Raw genomic sequence first — 10,000 nt, 5'->3', positions numbered from 1 at the left:
GAGAGGCCAGCATGGGACTGATCAAGACCCACTAAATTTGGGTGTCAGTGAGGAGGCCTCAGCAATCTATGAGGTCTTGGGTAGTATATCAGTATTTATCCCTGGCATACAAATGAACTTTGGGGGCCCATTCAACATCAAGGGATGCTCTCTCAGCCTGGACACATGGGGGAGGGCCTAGCCTTTGTCCCAGATGAAATAACAGACTCTGGAGATCTCCCAGAGAGGCCTCACCAGCCCTGGGGAGTGGAGTGAGGATTGGAGGGGAGGGGGAGACAGAGGGTTGGGGAGAAGGGAAAGGAGTGGGAGCTGGGATTGACATGTGAAGCAAGCTTGTTTCTAATGTAAATTTTAAAAAAGATGATGAAGAAGAAGAGGAGGAGGAGGAGGAGAAGGAGGAGGAGGAGGAGGAGAAGGAGGAGGAGAAGAAGAGGAAGTAGAGGAAGAGGAGGAGCAGGAGGAGCAGAAAGGTGGACAGTGCCTGAGGAACCACACACTAAGGTTGTGGCCTGGTTACTGCATATACATGTAAATTACAAAAGTGAGAACGCACATACACCTATGGAAAAGAGGAAATGTGTATATAAAGAGCAGAAGAATATGATCAAAGTATTTTACACACGTGGATATTTCACAATGAATCCCATGAGAATATACAATACATACTAATTAAAAGTTTCTATTTGAAAAACAAACAATCTTTGTAACTCACAGAGAAAGAAATCATTGGCACTAGTAAAGCGCTCTCCAGGCTGCCAACAGAAGGTACTCAAAAGCAGAGAGGTTAGCACAGAGTGTCAGTCACGCAGCACACAATTTAAGAACAGGAATGAAATCTTAGAAGCAGGAAGTTTTAAATGAATGGTTTACTTTGAACACATTCTGCTTAAGCACAGCCATAGAAGTGGGATTTTTGTTCTTTTTCTTCTTTTTTTTATGTGATGTCTAAGAACACATTCTCCTATCTCCATCATGTAACAGTTTTATACCTTGGGACCACAAATGAACTGACCTGAACACTAAAGACTATTAAGATATGAGTGTTGGAAAACATGTTCACTTTCTCTATAAAATCTTTCCATGGTTCTTTCCTTGTAGATCAAAACCCTTAATTAATTGTCTTTATGTTAAATACTAAATAATTTGATAATAGCTATATTAAATTGAGCCATATGAAGTTAGTAATATTTAATAATTATTTTTAAAATGGACAATTTGTCTTAATATATTTTAAAGTTCATTTCTATTATTTGGATTTTGAACATCATTATTTCCTTCCATAAACAGTCATTAGGCGATCCAGGTTCTTTTTACTACTTACTGTGAAATTAAATGTCTGCTGAACCTATCTCCAGACCTTCAGTCTGTCTGCCTTCTTATACACCCTGACAACTGACACAAGAACAGTCTCCCCATACACGGGGTCTAATGATACCAGGCTTGCTGCACACCTTCCTTTGGAAGCTGTTGGATCTCATTAGAATGCAACAGATTATAAGTGATGGTTTTAAAGTTAGCTCTAATTTATTAAAATAATGAATATTTGAAATCTGATTATATAATTATATTATTAACAATTTAGGAAAATGTTTCAAAACTGTCAAACTTTTAATTAATTTTCATAGAAAAAATAACTGACATATGCAAATGAACTGTACTTAGTGACCATTTCTTTTATTTTGGTGAATATGAAAAATAGTACAAAGAAAGACAGGGAATAAAAAAACCCTTTAAACTGTGCGTATTAGCACACTCCTTTAATCCCACCATCTAGGAGACAGAGCTAAGTAGTTCTCTGAGATCATGGCCAGGCTAGTCTAAATAGAGCTCCAGGCTAGACGGGGTGACACGGTAAGATGCTGCCTCAAACAAGCAAACAACAAAAGAACATGGGAAATATACATGTGTAAAACCAAAGTAAATTAATGTTTTCATATGACTAAGATGTAAGTAAGCATAAAATTTTAAATTCGTAACAATGAATTTTGTGTATCAAATCCCAACTCTAATACTAAATAAAATCAAAATGTTCCAAACCTAAAAGTTTGTTTTCAGAATGATTTTATCCATCAATTCGCTTACTTAAATAGCAATTTGATGAAACTGTGTGGAAATTATTCATAAAATAAAATCACCACGGAAAACAAAAGCTCACAACCTAACTCAAGCAAAACATGCAACTATCAGTCTGTTTCTTTAATTTATAATTTAATCTCAATAGTGAGGATATTCTGAACAGCATTTAAAAGTACTACTTTATTAGCATAGTCAATTTCACATGGACTTGCAGAATATGCACACAAAAGACCAAACAAAAAATTTTGCAAAGGAGTATTCGCTTAGGCAGCACATATACTAAAATTGGAACATTACAAAGAATAACATGGTCACTGTGCAAAGATGACAAGAAAATTCTTGAAGTATTCCATATTTTGCATTATATCTAAGTTACTTTACAAACCGGTTGGCTGACCAAAAAAAGAAAAAACTGTAAAGGAATGAAACTTCACTGCAACCATAAACTGGTGATCACTAGCAGTTTCGTCCAATTATGCATGGGGATATGTAATTTTAAAAAAAACCTCACAATAAATATTTGTTCTTATAATCTCAGCACCTAGAAAACGGGCAGAAACAGCATGAGTTCAAGATGACCGTAAATTACATAATAAAATACTGCCTCCCAATACGAAGAAGAAAATGTAGGATGGATTGAAGCACACATCTATTATACTTTTAGGTTTTTCTGTTAATGTGATGAGCACTGTAACAGAAAGTAACCTGGGAGTAAAAGGTTTAACTCTCCCTCCACTTTCAGGCCCATCAATCACTGAGGGAAGCCATGGTAGAAACTATTAAAGAACCAGTATGTCAGGGTTTGTGGGCCACAGAATCTATGTACCAATTCTCTAACTAGTGAACATGGCTAATAAATTCAACTTCACTTATGGAAAAAAACTTTGAATTTTATATAATGCCCATATGTTAAAAACATGTCAGCAAAATTTACCATAATTGGTTTATTAGCTATACAAAACAGTCAGATTTAACTGACAACCCAGCAGCAATATTGCACTGTCAAACCTTAATCAAAAATAGGAACTAGACTTCATTTCTCATACTTTTACATCTATTTCATAATTATTTAGTATCTATTTTCTGTCTTATTGTCCTAGTAAATTCTTACTCTGATACCTCCTCAAAAGAAACCAACCACAAAACAGTAAACCCACTATACATTGATAGTCATGATCCCAGAGAAAATTAAACCTACTGTACAGTGACATTCATGATTCCAGTGATGTCTGTACCTTTCATTTATGCTGTCAACTAATAACTAGAGAAAAAAGACCCAAAAATACAGATCATTTTAAGGATTTGATATTTAATAGTTTTATGGTTAAGATATATCTAAATGACAAGCCAAAGAAGGCAGATATTTCAAAATAAATGCCACTTGGGACATTAGTAAAGATGTCTATATAAAAGGAAACAAAAATTATCATGTGTTAGAAAAATGTAATCTACATTTCCTGACCACAGCACAAATTTAAATTTAATGATAAAAATCAGTCCTTGTTATACATCCTCTCCAGCATAAACTGTCGTTGGGGTTTTTGATTTTTGCCATTCTGACAGGTGTAAGATGACACTCCTTCATTGCTGGTGGGAGTGCAAACTTGTAAAGCCTCTTTGGAAATCCTATGGTGGCTTCTCAGGAAAATGAGAATCAGTCTACCACAAGATTCAGCAATTCCACTCTTAGGTATATACCCAAAGGATGCGTATTCATACCACAAGGGCATCTGTTCAACTATGTTCATAGCAGCGTTATTTGTAGTAGCCAGAACCTAGATGCCCTTCAACCAAAGAAAAGAAAACGTGGTACATTTACACAATGGAGTACTAATCAGAGGAAAAAAGCAATGGAATCTTGAAATTCGAAGGCAAATGGATGGAACTAGAAGAAACCATCTTGAATAAGGTAACCCAGACACAGAAAGAAAAACATACTATGTACTCACTCATAAGTGGATATTTGACATAGAGCTAAGGATTACCAGCCTACAGTCCACACTACCAGAGAAACTAGGAAACAAGGAGGACCTTAAGAGATGCAGATGGATCCTCGAGAAGGGGAGCAGGACAAGGTCTCCAGAGTAAATTGAGAGCATGGTGGGAGAGGGGAGGGAAGTAGGAAGAAGAGGAGGGGAGAAGGGTAAGTGGAGGAGAACATGAGGGATCAGGAATGTTGAGTTGGGGAAAGTACAGAGGAGAACAAGGAAAAGAGATACCTTAACGAAGAGAGTCATCATGGGCTTAATGAGAAATCTGGCACTAGGGAAATCTCCAGGAAGTCACAAGAATGAAGCAACTAAGAATATACACGGGGAGGGCCTAGGTCCTGCTCAAAATGATGTGATAGACTTTGATGATCTCCCATGGGAGACCTCACCCTCCAGGAGGTGACTAGTAGGGGAAAATGGGATCACAGGAGAGAGTGAACTGGGATTGGTATGTAAAATGAGATTGTTTTTAATTTAAATAATAATTAATTTAAAATAAGCCCTTGCTAACCACAACTTTGAAAAAAAGGAAGTTACTCTATAAAGAGTTCACATAACAAAAACATGTAACAACATATAACAACATATAGAGAAGAAAGGATAGTACATGCAATGTCTGTCATGCAGAATGCAATTACACCTATATCTATTACTCTGAACAATACTACAAGTGTATCAAAGATCTCAATTTGAAATCCGAAATGCTAAAACTCTAGAAGAAAACAGGGACATTGCTCTAACAAGACATAGATGTAGGAAAAGGCTTTCAGAATAAGAATCTACTTGCCCAGGAATTAAGGTCAACAACTGACAAATGAGGCCTCATAAACTTAAAAGCTTTTGCATAGCAGAGGTAACAAACAATTAAGTGGGGAGAAAACCCAGAAAGGAAGAGAATCTCTGTCAGATATATCTAGGAGAGAAGATTAATAGTGAAAATATACAAAAACTCAAAAACAAATAGTCAAGAAAATGAAAGGCTCACTTTAAATTCCTTTCTTAAAATGTCTCAGAAAGTTTTCATGATGCTTAGCAATTAGGGAAATGCAGAGTGGAACAACTTCCAAATTTTATATCACACCAGCCAGAATGACTAAGAACAAAATACACGACAAGAAGTTATGTCAAGGTTGTAGGAAAATAATTCTCATTCACTGTTGGTTGGAGCGCAAATTGGTGCAGGCACATTAGAAATCAGTATGGATCTTCAAAATGCTTAAAACAAATCTACACCATGAACCATCTATAACACTCCGTGTTATATTCCCAAACGATACACCATCCTACTCCAGATTTCTGCTCAGCCATGATCATTGCTTGCCCTATTCACAGAGGCAAGAAATGGAACCAACCCAATTGTCCATCAACAGACACATAATGAAATGTAGTAAATATATATGGTAGGATGCTACTTAGCTGTAAGGAAAAATGCAATCATCAACCTTCAAGGTACGCAGACAGACCAGAAAGCAAATATTACATGTTCTATCTCATCTGTGGTTCCTAAATTCAAATTTCAGATGTAAATAAACACAGAGTATGTGCTACAAAGAGGAATAACGGGATTCCGGTGGTATTAAAGTGAAAATGGGGAAAACATGGAGGAAATTTCTAACTGAGAAGGGGAAGGAACATCAATGTAGAAGGATGGGATGAAGACAGACAAATCCAAGGATGTTCAGTGAAGCCTCAGGAAATCATATTGCCTTATATTTACTTAAAACTGTATACAGTACATATAAATTTATGTACCTACAAGCACACGCATGCGCACCCCACAAACATACATACACCCACACACACACACACATATGCACACACTGGCTTTAAATGAAGTCACAACACTTAAACTAACAATTCCCCTCAAAAAATCCACAGATTATAAAAAATCCCAATACCAGGAATGGGAAACCTCTATTTGAGCTGTTAGGTGAGTCACAAAACAATACAAATTACTACTGTGGCCATTGATTGCCTCTCAGAGGTTAAAAGTAAGTATTTTGGGTGTTTTGTTTTGGTTTTTTATTTTGTTTTGTTTTTTAAGACAGGGCTTCTCTGTGTAGCCCTGGCTGTCCTGGAACTCACTCTGTAGACCAGGCTGGCCTGGAAACTCACAGAGATCCACCTGCCTCAGCCTCCTGAGTGCTGGGCTTAAAGGCATGCACCGCCACTGCCAGGCTAAAGGTAAATTCTTACTATCGAAGACACCACACACTTCAGACACAGAGACTTAGAAGACAGGAGCGATATCTGACCTGAAAGCCTCCTTCCTGTGGTTTACCCTTTATAGTACCAGGAAGTATCATGAGAGATGCCAATGGAGGGAAATAATAAATATTCCTACCCAACTGTGACACCAATTATAACAAAGACTAGCATGGCAAGTAATTCCTAAATTGTAATAATGGCACTCATATCTGGGTTGTAACCAACTGCTATCCATTAGGGCTTAGTTCCACTCAATAGGAAGGTACTAGAAACCAAGCCAATTACCTCATGCTAAAGAGGTAATGGATCATAGGGAAAAGAATTCTACTACCATCTCTTTACCAGATCACTGTAATTCCTAACTGCATTCTACAAATTACCTTATATTCACAGATTTGTGAAGCTCTCAGGCCTCATAAAAGAAAAGACCATTATTGACAATGTTGCAAGATCCATGGATGAGTGTGGTGATATCTTGCTTGTACAACTAATGCTTGTCTGAAAATCAGAGGATGGAGCTTACCACTAGCTAACCATAGAGGTCTAGAGGTTGGTACAGACAGACAGGAAGTGAGATGGCTGGGCAAAGAGGATATAAGCAGAAAGAAACAGGAACTCACTCTCTTTTATGCTGGAAAGTTAATGAGGTAAAGTGGGCCGTGACTTGCTTCTCCTTCTCTCTGATCTCCCAACATTTTCCTCTATATCTGACTCTGGATTTTTATTACTTAGACAAATTAAGAACTCCACTTATAGATACATCAACAATATAACTACTTCACCTAACCCTCAGCAAACATTGAAGAAGAAGGTGACGGATTTTAAGATCTAGAAGACTAAGAAGTCTGTGTGAGAGTTTATTGCCTACAAATAGGTGAAAGGGAAGCTACTAAAATATGGCTACCTAAACAAGACCTGAGCAATGACAGTAGTCATAGACAGGAGGGGTGAAATTTCATGGTGTTGCACCCCTACACAGAGAACTACAGGCAACTTCTGACTGCTAAGAGATAGAGAATTTCCCTCTCTCAGGGAACAACCTCGTAAATAAAAAGTGGTCAGCCCAGAAAATGGGCCCAGAAGGTTGTAGCCATATTTTTATGCATTTATATGTGCATGACAGAGAATAACAATAGAGACAGAGACAGAGAGAGACAAAGAGAGACAGAGAGGAAAATCAAAATCAAAAGGAGGTGATCAATTTGAAAGATAGTATGGGAAGACGGGTAAAGTTGGAAGGAGGACAGGGCAAAAGGAAGTGAATTAACTTATATTTCAATTTAAAACTTTCAATAATTTTTGGTTGTGAGCCTAGCTTTTAACGGCTGAGCCAGGGGGGAGCAGGAAGGTTGAGTCGAGGTAAGAATAGAGGAGAGCAGGATGAGAGATACCATAATAGATCAAGTCATTATAGGCTTTAGTGAGCTGACTCTAGTGAGATCTCCAGAGATCTCTAAGGATAACACCAACTGGCAAACTAAGCAATAGTGGAGAGACTACATTAAATGCCCCTCCTTGATGGTAAGGTTGATGACTACCTTATGTGCCATCCTAGAATCTTCACCCAGGGATTGATGGAAGCAGAGACAGATACCCACAGCTAAACACTGAACTGAACTCCTGGAACCTAGTGACAGAGATGAAGGAGTGATGACCAAAGGGGTCAAGACCATGATGATGAAACCCACAAAGACAGCTGACCGGATAAGGGGGAGCTCTTGAACCCCAGACAGATGGCTGAGAGACCAACAGGAGACTGATCCAGACTCCATGAATGTAGTGCCAGGGAGGAGGCCACAGAAATCACTGGGGCCTTGGGTAGTAGATCAGTGTTTACCATGGTTTATGAATGAGCTTTGGGAGCCCATTCTCACTAGAGGGATGCTCTCTCATCCTGGACACATGGGGAAGGGCCTAGGTTCTGTCCAGGATGAAATGACAGACTTTAGAGATCCCCCCAAGGAAGGTCTCACCCTCCCTGGGGAACGATGTGAGGATTGGGTGGGGGGCTGGGGGACTAGTGAAGGGACAAGGGAGGAGGGGTGGGAGAGGGAGCTGGGACTGACATGTGAAACATTCACGTTTCTAATTTAAATAAAAACATAAAAATAAAATAAAACTTTCAATAAAACAAATGATATAATCAATGGTTCTAGGCTTTAAGTTATCAATGACTAGCAGCATTAAAAAATAAAAAGGCATTCTGTGCCTCTGATAACAGTACATAAGAGTACCTACTGTACTACCATGACCAAGGGGCTACACCAAAGCCCCATCACCTTGTACATCTATGTGTCACCTTGAGAATATGTAATAAAAGGTGCAATCCCAGCATTACTGTAAAATTATCATGATGCTAACTCCTAGGAACTCAGCAGGTCAAACCACCCAAGTTCTTCAGCAGATCATTTATAGAGACTAGGGAATTTGTGGAAATAATTTTACAGATTAAGAAAAACTTGAAAGGTAAACCATAAAGTCTAGAGATGCACATTTAAGTACTAATACCATAAATTAAGTTATTGCTCTGAAAGTCAAAATAATGGTGGCTTTGGGAAGGAGAACAGACAATGCTTTATTCTGGACCCAAGTAATATTCATAAGAATGGACAATAATTCCAGATGTATGTTTTCTCTGGAATGGTTTTCTACATCTGTGTGCTATTTTATAACAAAAGACTGAAAATTAGTTTAAAGAATTAAATATATCCAACTTAATCAAAAGAGAAAAATAAAAAAATTAACACTTTGTTAAAAGAAAAAATATGTAACAAATGATGCTTTGGATAACTTAACATCAACAAGGCAAAATCATGAGATGGACAGAAATTTTGTGCCAAGGAATATATTTTCATAATAAAGTCAGTGAACTTTAAAGAATCTAAATTCTATAACTTTTAGGGTATTGGATATATAATCAATGATATGTTCTACCTCTACAATGCCCATACCCTCAAAGGAGTACCAAAATCACGATATGGTTAATTCTAAACAAGGCTTCAATAAACTGAGGATTCGTCTTGTGTTTTAACTATCATCATATGTGTGTGTGTGTATATATATATATATTCTCACAATATATCCTCACCAACAAGGCACCTTTCTTACTGGGTTCTACCCTGCAGCCAAAGGAACGGACAGTGTAACAGAGAGCACCAACACACCTGACTGAACTGTAACCTAAGCACATGCAGATATAAAGTGTAATTCAACTGAACCTTAGAGATTAGGTAAGCTTTCCAGTCAGTCACCGAATTCAAACCAAAAAGAACAGAAGCATAGAGGTCACTGCAAGGAGTTGTTTCGAATCTTTTCCCCCAGAACTAGCTGATTCCACACATAACTGTGAGAACCTTATAAAATCCTTACCACTTTTCCTCAGAGCGCATCTTAGACAAATGGCTATCATTTTACCCAATACATTAGTGTAAATAAATCCATGGATCTCAACATCCGACCTTAAGAACTCAAGTCTTGGACACACTGTTTCAGATGCCACTGAGGAAATGGAACAAAAAGGGACAAAAAATAAAAAATAAAATGAGTCAAAAGATCCAATTTATATTTATTACTTTAGGTTCCGTGGTCAGTTAAATAAGAAAATAATTTTAAGATATGAAAGTCAAATCATCAGCTTTAATCCATTCCTATTCTCCAATGTTTGGAATAACTGATAATTGAATGTTATTACTGTCACTACTACACTACCCCACGAGGCCTGCTTT

General features: G+C 37.6%; 1 protein-coding gene and 1 non-coding gene across 7 annotated transcripts in view; one reads left to right on the top strand and one right to left on the bottom strand.

The window, feature by feature from the left end:
• Tbc1d5 (TBC1 domain family member 5) overlaps nucleotides 1-10,000 on the bottom strand; it is a 424,656-nt gene that overhangs the window by 296,126 nt on the left and 118,530 nt on the right. The window lies entirely within an intron of this gene.
• Nucleotides 2,332-2,435, top strand: LOC121133400. Its single transcript, XR_005870227.1, has one exon. It is a non-coding gene; the product is annotated as a U6 spliceosomal RNA (small nuclear RNA).

Source organism: Mesocricetus auratus, unplaced genomic scaffold, assembly GCF_017639785.1.
Source record: "Mesocricetus auratus isolate SY011 unplaced genomic scaffold, BCM_Maur_2.0 Super-Scaffold_100021, whole genome shotgun sequence".
In the NCBI taxonomy this organism is placed as follows: Eukaryota; Metazoa; Chordata; class Mammalia; order Rodentia; family Cricetidae; genus Mesocricetus; species Mesocricetus auratus.
Note: the sequence above shows the minus strand (reverse complement) of the source record. Positions and strands in the feature narration are given on the sequence as shown.